Source organism: Ascaphus truei, chromosome 11 (assembly GCF_040206685.1).
Source record: "Ascaphus truei isolate aAscTru1 chromosome 11, aAscTru1.hap1, whole genome shotgun sequence".
In the NCBI taxonomy this organism is placed as follows: domain Eukaryota; kingdom Metazoa; phylum Chordata; class Amphibia; order Anura; family Ascaphidae; genus Ascaphus; species Ascaphus truei.
In genome coordinates, this window is record NC_134493.1 from 20357865 (window position 1) to 20370799 (window position 12935).

The following is a 12935-nucleotide window of genomic DNA, read 5'->3' on the forward strand; positions in this document are numbered from 1 at the left end:
CCACTGATGGATTGTTCATTCAGCAGGACCGTCGCCTCGGCCTTCACTGGAGAAAATTACAAGCCCTGGCTACTTCCAGCCCTGATTGGGGGAAAACCATCCAGGCCCTTGTAGATTCGGGCTCTGGGAAAACTCTGGTCCTCCAGGAACTGTTACCGCCTAACGTGTTTTCTTTTGACTCCCCATGGAGTATAGAATGTATACACGGCGATGTAAAATGCTATCCGACGGCCAAAATCCAGCTACAGGTAAAAGGTCAGGAGGCTTACCTCGAAGTAGGAATCGCTCCTTGGCTCCCTGCCCCCGTTGTGCTCGGCCGGGACTGGCCTTTCTTTTCGGACCTAATGGCTCCAGTCTCTCACGAGGAGCCTCATTCTATGGCTCAGGAGAACCCTGGTAAACTGTTCCCTTCTCGGCAGACCTTTTTCCCAGTAGACACCGGGTTCAAAAGACTTGGGAGCAAAGAAGCTCTGACAAACAGGACTGGTTGCAGAAATCTGGGTCTCAAGGTGACCATTCGAGTAGTCAGAGGTCACAAGTGATGGCTGGGGATGGCCAGAGGGAGGGGATATGGGCCCTGGAGATTTACCAGACCTGTACCTCCCTGACTTTTGCCAGAGGCAAAGTGAAGACCCAGTCCTTGCTAGATAGTATGACAAGGTGGTGAAAATTGATGAGCAGATTTTAAATGCACAGGGTGTGATAGTATTCCCCCATTTTGAGCTATCAAATGATATCCTGTATAGGGTGAATAGGCAGACCCAAACAGGGGAGGTCACCAGACAGATATTGGTTCCCAAGGCATTTGTTAAATCTGTGTTCACTCTAGCCCATACTGTCCCTTGGGGTGGTCACCTGGGCAGGGATAAAACATTGGACCGTATTTCATCCCGATTCTATTGGCCAGGGATGCATAGTGATGTTGCTAAGTTATGTGCGGCATGTCCGGAGTGCCAGCTAACTAGTCCAAAGGGACAAAAACCAGCCCCTTTGGTTCCTCTACCCTTGGTGTCAGTTCCCTTTGAGAGGATTGGGGTAGACTTGGTAGGACCTCTAGAACCTTCTGCGAAAGGACACAGGTTTATTCTTGTAATAGTTGATTATGCAACAAGATATCCTGAGGCGTTCCCCCTGAGAACAGCAACGGCGAAGCAAGTAGCCAACAAGTTGTTGGAACTGTTCTCATGGGTTGGACTTCCCCAGGTTATGTTGACAGACCAAGGTACAAATTTTATGGCTAAACTGATGTAGGATGTCTTAAAGTTACTAGAGGTCAAGTCTGTTCGGACATCGGTCAACCATCCACAGACTGACAGATTGGTGGAAAGATTTAACCGAACTCTAAAAGGGATGCTGAGGAAATTTGTAGATTCAAAGAAGAGAACCTGGGATGAACTTCTCCCTTTTCTGCTGTTTGCAGTGCGGGAAGTTCCCCAGGCCTCCATGGGATTCTCTCCATTTGAACTGCTCTATGGCCGCCAACCCCGGGGTATCCTAGTCCTCCTAAAGGAGTCCTGGGAGGAACAGCGGTCCCCTTCTAAGAATACCCTGCAATATGTACTAGACCTTAGGAAGCGCCTAGATATGGTTGGCCATTTTGCTAGGGAGAATCTTAGATCAGCCCATGACAGTCAGGAGAGACATCACAATCAGAATGCTTGCATGAGAGTGTTTCACCCGGGATACCAAGTGATGTTATTGTTACCCAGTTGCGAGAGTAAACTCCTGGCCAAATGGCAGGGCCCATTCGAAGTATTCCGCCACACGGGTGATGTGGATTACGAGATCGCTCAACCAGGGTCCAGGAAGGGTAAACAAATTTACCATGTGAACTTGCTGAAACCCTGGAAGATGCAGCGGTCTCAATTCATCCACCCGGTGGAGGATGAAACGGACTTGGGTCCTCAGCCTCCACGGGAGAACATTGTGAGTGACGATAAAATCCCAATGGATAAACAGTTGTCCTCTGAACAAAAAGGGTACTTGTTAGCAATAATTACACAATTCCATGATGTTTTTTCTGATTTACCAGGGCAAACTAACTTAATTTCACATGCGATCAAGACAGCACTTGGGGTAAAAGTACGTTCCTGTCCTTATAGGTTGCTTGAAAGTCATAGGGCTCTGGTAGAGAAGGAGGTACAAGAAATGTTACACTTAGGAGTTATTGAGGAATCATGCAGTGAGTGGTATAGTCCACTAGTTATGGTCCCTAAACCCGATGGGAAGGTAAGATTTTGTGTGGACCTCCGAAAGGTCAATGCGGTATCCAAGTTTGACGCATATCCGATGCCAAGGGTGGACGAATTAATTGACGCCCTTTGTAACGCGGAATATATATCCACGCTGGACTTGACAAAAGGATACTGGCAAATACCCTTAGAGGAGAAGTCCAAGTGCAAAACAGCCTTTGCCACTCCCATGGGTTTATACCAGTTTGTGACAATGCCATTTGGACTGCATGGAGCCCCAGCCACATTTCAGAGACTCATGGATAAGGTACTGAGACCCCATAGGACTTATGCCGCAGCCTACCTAGATGACATTGTCATTTATAGTAAACACTGGCGGGCCCATCTAAATAGGCTGAAAGCGGTCCTCAAATCTCTAAGAGAGGCCGGGCTCACAGCCAACCCTAAGAAATGTGCCTTGGGTAAGGTGGAAACCAAATATTTAGGCTATGCAGTGGGAGGTGGAAAAGTAAGGCCACTAGCCGACAAGGTAGTTGCCCTGAAAGAAGTTCCGACCCCCCAAACAAAAACGCAGGTACGCTCTCTGCTGGGTTTAGCAGGGTACTACCGGCGGTTCATCCCCAACTATTCGGAAGTGGCAGCCTCATTAACGGACCTCACAAAAAAGTGTGCCCCTACACAAGTGGTATGGTCAAGGGATTGTCAGAGAGCCTTGGAGGACATAAAAAGGTGTCTATCAGAGGGTCCCGTCCTTAAAAGCCCAGACTTCAACAGCCGTTTTGTAGTGCAAACAGATGCATCAGAGATAGGGCTAGGGGCAGTGTTGTCACAACAGTTTGAGGGAGTTGAACACCCTATCCTGAGTAGGAAATTGTTTCCGAGGGAAAAAAACTACTCAGTGATTGAGAAGGAGTGCCTCGCAGTAAAGTGGGCAATCGAGGCTTTGAGGCATTACCTGGCAGGAGTCCATTTTACTTTGGTGATGGACCATGCTCCACTGAAGTGGTTAAATAGTATGAAGGATTCCAATGTTAGATTGACTAGGTGGTATATGGCCCTCCAACCCTTCTCATTTGAGATTCAGCACAGGCCGGGAAAAGAGAACACAAATGCTGACTTCTTTTCTAGAGAAGGGGTGGATGGTCGGGCTTCAGCCGTGCGTAGCCCCAGCCACACACTAACAGGGGAGGAATGTGACAGGGTAAATAAAAGCCACCAGCTATATGCCTGGCAGACATATGTTTAGTCTGCAGTGCAGCAGTGACTAGGTTAACTTCAGCTGGGAACCTCAACAATTAGTTGGATCCCAGCTGCCTAATCAAGGTGTGTTAAAAACCCTAGGCTGTAGACACATGCGGCCTAGCTGTTGAGGAGAGAGGAGTAAGCAACTGAAGAGATTACTGATAGAAGGTCTGTATTTTTGTATGCTGTCTGAAGCAGGGAAATCCCCTGAAACTCTGGAGAGAGAACAGCTTGATTAAAGGTCTGTTTTGCAAAGTACATGTTTTATGGACTGTTGTGTTTACCATGCTGAAGCGAAGCTATTTTGTTTACCATGCTGAAGACAAGGAATTTTGTTTTGTCTGCTGAAGAAAAGCTATTTTTGTTTTGTGTGCTGTATAATTTAAGGCTAAATAAATAAGCCTTATCAAGAAAACCCCGCGTGTGTAGTTGCGTGTACCCTGCAACAGTCTTTAAAACAGAAACATTGGCATTAGAATTAAAAATATCACACATTGCGGGGAAACCACAGACAGAGGAACTTGATTATACATTTGAGACTTTAGAATCAATAGTAGGAATATAACACATTGCAGGGGAATCACATACAGTAGTACAAGAAAAACAATGGGAAGTACACTTGTTTTTTTTAAACACGGGAACCAGTGAGTCAGCAGTGTGGTACTAGGCAGTGCATTGGAATCAGGGAAAAGCAAGTTTGACTTTGAAGTGGAAATCTGAAAGACTGCAGTGGTTATATCAGGTACTGCAGAGGAATTAGGGGAAAATATACTTGTCTTTGAAATAGATTCTTCTAAACCAGCAGGGGTTAAATCAGGCTCTGTAGGAGAGTCAGGAAAAATATTCTTGTCTCTGAAGTGGTAGTCTGAACATCAGTGATTGCAATAACAGGCACAGCAGGGGAACTTGTCTTTAAAGCAGGAGACTTAGGGCCCATGCTATAAGCAGCAATAAACCCCGTATCGCCAGCTTATCGCCAAAAAAGCTTACTGCTATTCAGTAAACCCCGATAAGCTGGCGATAAGAGCAAAAATCGCACCTTCTTTTTGCCAAAAAAAAAGCCAAATGTGCCGCGATAAGACAGCTTCTCAAACTAACTTCATTCTAGTAGCCGCGATCAGCTTATAGAGGCTGATCGCCGTTCTAGAATGGAGATTTCCCACGGGTGTCTGGGGGCCCTCGGGTGGTTATCACGGGTGTCTGTGGGCCCTCGAGTGATCCCTGCGGGTGTATGTGGGGTACTTCAACCAATCATATTGTGAGAACTATATCCCCAATCTGATTGGTTGTAGCAGACCACATGACGGCAGCCATGTTTGATTTGGTGACATCATATAAAAGGGAAATGAAGCACAGCCATTCTGATTGGCTGTCTTCAGCCCCTTTCATGACGTCACATTAAAAAAAAAAGGCCATGGTTTTCATAGATGGCGTGGTTCCCACGCCCGAATGTGACGTCACAGGCCATATTTAAGGCCGTGACGTCTCATTTGAGCTCAAAAAGCCATCGGGTCAACAATGTGGATTAAACATGGGGTTATTGGATTAACAGATGAAGATAAAGACAGAAGATAAAGAAAAACAAGACATAATCACAGATGAAGAAAGAAGATGATGGAAGATTACAGAAAGAAGAATTTTGTTACCTGTCCTTGATCTTCACGGTGGATGGCGTTGGATTGTGTTTTGTGACGTCACAGTAAGTGTAAGGTCTACAGACTTGCAACCGTCCCGCGCATCCTCCCGAGCACCACTGCGCACGTGCAGGTTGCCAACAGACTGCATTCCTTACCAAACGCACGCAGCATGCACGCACACCAAAGTGGCGTCATCTGACGCCGCGGACTCATGCTCCACCCCCGGATCGTGCCGCACACTGACTGCGCAAGGAGCTCGCACGTGACACGTGCGCCACGCCCCCAAGCCCCGTGTCAAGATCCACTGGCTGCCAAGCAGCTACACCTGCTCAAAGAAGCATTCATTAGCGGCACAAAAAGCTGCACCTGCTCATAAATGCATTCATTAGCTGCACAACAGCTACACCTGTTCTTGGAAGCCTTAGACCTATCACGGGTGCCGTGGGGGCCGCTCCCCCACTCCACCCCTTTAGGGGCTGGCTGATCCTGGCTATATATGCTCACCAATGTCACAGGAACATTGGCTGAGCATAGATTCTTGTTACCTGTGTTCACCCATGCTGCTCCTGCCTTGTTCCTGTCCTGTTGCTTTGTTCCAGTTGATCTTCTGTGTACCGAACCGGCTTGCTTTGACTACCCCAACCTCTGGCTCCTGATCTTGGCTATCTCCTTCTCCTCGCTCCTCTCTAATCCTGAACTCGGCATTGTACCTCGACCACTCTCCACTCTCCAACCCTGACCTCGGCAAAAGTACCTTTTACGCTCCGGATATCTCCTACGTTGAACTCGGCAAGTATAAAGACTACTCTGATCTCTACATCCGTGACCCGGCTGTCAAGGCAAACCTACACTCTGGACGTGGCACCCGTGCCTGTGGCTGGTGTTTGTTACTACTCCCATCTCAGTACCCGGGTCTCGTCTTGTTTATGGTGAGCACAACGTGACAGTATGCTCAGCTCCACAAACATAGACCCTGCTGAGGTGGGAGATGTGGTGGCATCTCATGCCGCCATGTTCTCTAAACTGGAGAAATATCTTGATCAGTCCGACCGTCACCTAGACTCCCTACAGAAAGACCTCCAGACCCTCTCTATATAAGTGAAACAATCCAGCACACCCACCTTCCCTAATCCACAACCCACACCACTGTCTTGCCTCACACCGTCTGGACCACGACTCTCGACGCCTAACCGGTACTCCGGAGACCCTTTAGAATGTCGTGGCTTTTTTTGAATCAGTGCTTCATTCAATTTGAGATTACACCCTCCCGGTTCCTGACCCCAACGTCAAGAGTGGCATACATTATCTGCTTGCTCACGGGCGATGCATTGGCGGGGGCCTCTCCTATCAGGGAGCAGAGAAGAGACCTTACTCAAGACATCGGACAATTCACCAAGGAGTTCAGACGTGTCTTTGACACCCCAGGGCGTAAAATTACTGCAGCATCTTCCCTTTTTCATGTTTCCCAGGGCGATCGTCCGGTGGCGAGATACGCCTTGGAATTCCGGACAATCGCCTCCGAAACAAGATGGAACGAGGAGGCCTGCTCTTCCGCCTTCTGGCAAGGACTTTCGGAACCCCTGAAAGACGAGCTCACCGCGCAGGAGCGCCCAGCGGACCTGGAAGAGCTCATCGCAGTCTGCATACAGGTAGATCAACGTCTGCAGGAGAGGAAAGCCGAGCGTTCACAGAACCGTCAGGTACCCGCCAGGTCTTCACTTTTTCACTCCTTCGTTCCAGAGACACCTATGACCGAGGTCCCAGAACCCATGCAGTTGGCTGGCAACAAACTCTCCTTCTCTGAGAAACAACGTCGCCGAACCTTCGGCCTGTGCCTCTACTGCGGTAATCCGGGCCACCTAGCCCTCCGCTGCCCACTCAAGTCGGGAAATGACAAACTCCCACAGAGGTCTAGAGGAGCCCCCATGGGAGTACTTTCCAACTCCTCCATCACCAAAGAACCCCTACCCAACAGAGTCCTGATTCCTGTATCCCATCAGGCTCCAGGCCTCGCGGTGAGCGCATCCGCCTTCATTGACTCTGGTTCTGGAGGAAATTTCATAGACCGGGAATTCGACACAAGGAGCAACATCTCATTGGGAAAAAAAAACCCTGGTGGGATTGGAGGCCATTGATGAACGTCAACAAAACACAGAACCCCAGCAAGCTCGTTTTGGAAACCCCTGAGCCCCCCCAAAATATATATATGTATATGTGTCAAAATGGAGTGCTATTGAGCGTGGCATATGTATACAACAGACGACAGAGAAGCCCAATGCTACATCCAACATGACAGAAATACACAGTAAAATACTTATATATTCTCTTGAAATAGGGTCATTTAGTTTAACCCTTTGGCCAAAGCGTTGTAAGCTTGCGAGCCACGTCAAGGCAGACACCTGTTCACAAGTCCTAACACTACCAGATAAAATACTAATATACCTCTATTAGGATTAAAATTCTCATTTACCTCTATTAGGAGGGAAAAAGACCACAGTGGGTCTATATCCAGCAGAATGAGGAACTTGCAAACTAGGGAAGTGGGGAGGGGCGGGCTTAAAACCTGGGAAGGAGGAGCCACAAACCTCCATCAGCTAGAACAGCTGAGAATGGGTTAACAAAACACAGAACCCCAGCAAGCTCTTTTTGGAAACCCCTGAGCCCCCACAAAATATATATATGTATATGTGTCAAAATGGAGTGCTATTGAGCGTGGCATATGTATACAACAGACGACAGAGAAGCCCAATGCTACATCCAACATGACAGAAATACACAGTAAAATACTTATATATTCTCTTGAAATAGGGTCATTTAGTTTAACCCTTTGGCCAAAACGTTGTAAGCTTGCGAGCCACGTCAAGGCAGACACCTGTTCACAAGTCCTAACACTACCAGATAAAATACTAATATACCTCTATTAGGATTAAAATTCTCATTTACCTCTATTAGGAGGGAAAAAGACCACAGTGGGTCTATATCCAGCAGAATGAGGAACTTGCAAACTAGGGAAGTGGGGAGGGGCGGGCTTAAAACCTGGGAAGGAGGAGCCACTAACCTCCATCAGCTGGAACAGCTGAGAATGGGTTAACAAAACACAGAACCCCAGCAAGCTCTTTTTGGAAACCCCTGAGCCCCCACAAAATATATATATGTATATGTGTCAAAATGGAGTGCTATTGAGCGTGGCATATGTATACAACAGACGACAGAGAAGCCCAATGCTACATCCAACATGACAGAAATACACAGTAAAATACTTATATATTTTCTTGAAATAGGGTCATTTAGTTTAACCCTTTGGCCAAAGGGTTAAACTAAATGACCCTATTTCAAGAGAATATATAAGTATTTTACTGTGTATTTCTGTCATGTTGGATGTAGCATTGGGCTTCTCTGTCGTCTGTTGCATTGATGAACGTCCCCTGCAGCCGGCCTTCATCATCCTACAGACCGCGGAAATCTCCCTGGTGTGCGATCAGACCCACAGTGAGAACATCACCTTAGACGTGATCTACTCACCATCCGCCGAGATTATCCTGGGCCTTCTTTGGCTACAATGCCACAACCCACTCATTAACTAGGTCAATCAAAGACCCATCTCTTGGAACCAACAATGCTCCGCAACATGCACAGTTCCACCTCAAAAGATCTACAGCATGAAGACCTCAGAGGAGCCACAAGACTTTTACCAAACGTATACACAGAATTCAGAGACATATTCGACAAAGCCAGGTCAGAGGTACTACCCCCCTATCGATCCTTCGATTGTCCTGTAGATCTCCTGCCCAGTTCTACCCTGCCTAGAGGGCGCTCTTACTTTCTTTCCCTCCTATAGACCAAAGCTATGTCCGAATACATCCAGGAAAACCTCCAAAAGGGTTCATCAGGAAATTCTCGTCACCGGCAGGGGCTGGATTTTTTTTTGGCAAGAAAAAAGATGGTACTCTAAGACCCTGCATCGACTACCGAGGACTAAACAAGATCACCATAAAAAAACGCTACCCACTACCATTGATATCGGAGCTGTTCGAACATTTCCAGGGATCCACCATATTGGATCTCCACGGTGCCTATAACCTAGTAAGGATCCGTCAAGGAGACGAATGGAAAACGGCATTCAACACAAGAGACGGCCACTACGAATACCTGTGTTACGCCGGTGCTGCCCGCAGACCAGACCCGTCCCTTATACTGAGGTGGGGACGTATATGTGCACGCACCCTCAGCAGAAGGAGTGTGTCCAGAGTGTGGTGATTTGGGCGTTGCCAGGCCAGGTGGAAATAGCTGAAGCAATACTTGCCGGTACCGGTGAAAGAAGAGACGTAGTCGTTGCCGTTAGCCAAGGTCTGGGAGAGGAGAGATCCGGAAGGTCGGGGTCCAAGCTGAGGTCAAGGGGCGTGAGAAGCAGCGAGGTCAAGTGAGAGCCGGGGTCCAGAGCCAGAGAGTGAAGTCCGCCAAGCCAGGTCGTAACCTGAATAAACGAAGACAAGACAGAGAGCCAGAATAGACATCCGCTAGTAGAGACTATATCGAGCGATGTGGGAATAGCAAGACAGGCATTATATAGTGTGGCTGGCGAATAGAAAGAGGAGGTAGACCTGGAGGAGTGCATGGAGTCGTCCTGGATAGGCTGCCTTGAGGAGCATGCAGGTGAGCAGCTTTGGGGCATGATTGCAGCCTGTGTGTGAGTTGGGGGCGTTAAGAATTGTAAGCCTGTGAGCCACGACAAGGCAGACCCTGTCCACAGGTCCTAACACTACCAGATAAAATACTAATATACCTCTATTAGGATTAAAATTCTCATTTACCTCTATTAGGAGGGAGAAAGACCACAGTGGGTCTATATCCAGCAGAATGAAAGGAACCCACTGACTTGGGAAGTTGGGAGGGGCGGGCTTAAAACCTGGGAAGGAGGGGCCACTAACCTCCAACTGCTGAGACAGCTGAAATTAACATATGGTGAGTCGTTCAAGGTTGCCTTTAGCCGGAGCTAAGTGCTGGTTACCCTGCATACATAACTGCATGTGCTGATCCGCTCAGGAGGGGCCTTCAGATGGGAACGGTTGCCGGTATCACTGCATATACAGCTGCCTGTGCTTGTTCGCTCAAGGTAGCCTTCGTTAGAGCTGATTGCCGGTGCACTAGAATCCTTATCATTCACCCGGATCCATATGTTTGGAATTGTTGTCATGTGTCACCATCATTGGTGATAGCCTATACTGGTGTTCAGCCACGATCAGCCACTTAGTTTATCCTTGCATGATTATACCTTTATTTAGACTTCTAGATAGCGGTTTGCGTGCACGTTATTGGGACTTTCGTGTCGTCTCCTCTCTTTAGGGGAGCTTTTGCCAACAGGAGTCCTTTCCTTTGTTTAGCTTTTGTTATACTTATACTGATCAGAACAATGATATACAGCACACACTAGAAAGCAAAATAATTTTTGCAGGGTGCAACGGACTACGGAGGACCCAATACCTCCAATATACAATATAAATAACACAAAGCCCAGCACACACTGTCTATAGATAATAGAACAAATGAAAAGGGATAATGCCAAGAAGAAATGAAATGACATTTAATATGTAACACAAACCACCAGTATAAGAACCTAAATCCACTACATCAAAAATTATAACATGCAATAATAAAACAGGCAAAAACAGAGGGAATAATGGAGGGGGGAGAGGGCAGTGAATAAGGTACAAATACAATAGGGTCAAGACAACACATAGGTGGGTACAAACAATGGGGAAGCAGCAGGGGGGCAACGTTTCGAGGAACACCCCTTCGTCAGGCCCGTTCCCCCTCTCTCCAATGGAACAGAGGGGTACTTCCCTGTCCCCCATACCCACAATAAAAACTTCAAGTCCCACAAAGAGACTGAAAAGGGGTTATTCAGTCTATTTGTGGGACTTGACGTTTTTATTGTGGGTCTGGGGGACAGGGAAGTACCCCTCTGTTCCATTGGAGAGAGGGGGAACGGGCCTGACAAAGGGGTGTTCCTCGAAACGTTGCCCCCCTGCTGCTTCCCCATTGTTTGTACCCACCTATGTGTTGTCTTGACCCTATTGTATTGTACCTTATTCACTGCCCTCTCCCCCCTCCATTATTCCCTCTGTTTTTGCCTGTTTTATTATTGTATGTTATAATTTTTGATGTAGTGGATGTGGTTCTTATACTGGTGGTTTGTGTTACATATTAAATGTCATTTCATTTCTTCTTGGCATTATCCCTTTTCATTTGTTCTATTATCTATAGACAGTGTGTGCTGGGCTTTGTGTTATTTATACTTATACTGATGTTTTGCTGATCCTTGTAGGTACGGTGACCAGGTGTCCCAGTTTTGCCGGGACGGTCCTGGTTTTTTATGAGGTGCCCCAACAATTGTCAAAATGTCCCAGTTTAGTCGGGACAGTCCCGATTATTAATGAGCCGGTGTCCTTCTGGTTTGGGTGGGTAGGAGGAGATCAGAGGATGCGGCGCCGGCTCCTGATCACAGAATAGCTGTAGCTGCTCCTCTCTAGATCACCTGGTTTCGTGTGTATGTGTTGGTGTGTGTGTGTGTATGTGTGTCTGTGTTGGCAAATGTGTGTCTGTTAGTAAGTGTGTCTGTGTTGGTACGTGTGTGTGTGTGTATCTGTATTGGTAAGTGTGGTGGTGTGTGTATTTGTAACGCATTTGTGTGTTTCATGCATTATGTGCATTTATTTGTTGTAAATTTAGTGTTTGTATATGGTATGTGTGTGTGTTACACTAATGTTACATGTTTGGTATGTGTGTATATGGTGTAGTGTTTGTGTGTATATATAGGGAGGGAGGAGAGAATGGAGGGGTGGGAGGGGATGGAGGGGTGGGAGGAGAGGATGGGGAGAGAGAGAGGATGGGGGAGAGAGAGGATCGGGGAGAGGGAGTGAGAGAGGATGAGGGAGATAGAGAATAGGAATAGGGTGAGGATGGGGCAGAGGGAGAGAGAAATGGGGAGAGATGGGGAGAGGGAGGGGGAGAAAGAATGGAGAGAGGATGGGGGAGAGGGAGGATGGGGGGAGAGAGAGCAGATGGGGAAGAGGGAGGAGAGCAGATGGGGGAGAGGGAGGAGAGAGGATGCGGGAAGAGAGAGTGGATGAGGGAGAAGAGAGGATGGGGAAGGGACAGAGGATGGGGGAGAGGAAGGAGAGAGAGGATGGGGGAGAGGGAGGATAGAGAGGATGGGGGAGAGGGCGGAGAGAGGATGGGGGGAGAGAGAGGAAAGAAAAAAAAGGGGGAGCACAGTTTGAGATTTAATTTGTTTTCTAAATATTTTTTAATGTGTCCCGGTTTTTATATTTGAAAATCTGGTCACCCTATTGTAAGGTGATGTCAGACCATGGGTCCTATTGAGTGCTGTCTCTTACAATTTTTTTTAAATATTGTTGACTTTTACAGCCAGGGTATTCTAGACTAGAGACAAGCACCAAATGACATTTGTAAATATTTTGTATTAACGTTTTCCCATTTGATAGTATCTTTTTCACTTGTTGTAGAGGACTTGGCCCACATGATAAAATAGTGTAAATGTAAAATACAGCAGGAGGCAAAGAACACTGTTATTTATCATATATGCTTTGTATAAACCTTCCCTTCTGTTCCAAGTAGTCACTCCCAAATCCCCGGTATGCAGTTAACAGTAGGAGTATAAGTGCAAATTAATAAGGATTTTTTTCCCCATAAATGCTATGTAACAACAGGTCACTGTCAGATTAAGGGCTCACTAACTTCTGGACATATTAGCCAATATTGAATGTGCTTGCTTTGAATTGGACTAAAATCTTAACCTAGCAACAAGAAGAGGGACTCGCAGAATAATGAATAGGGCAAATAG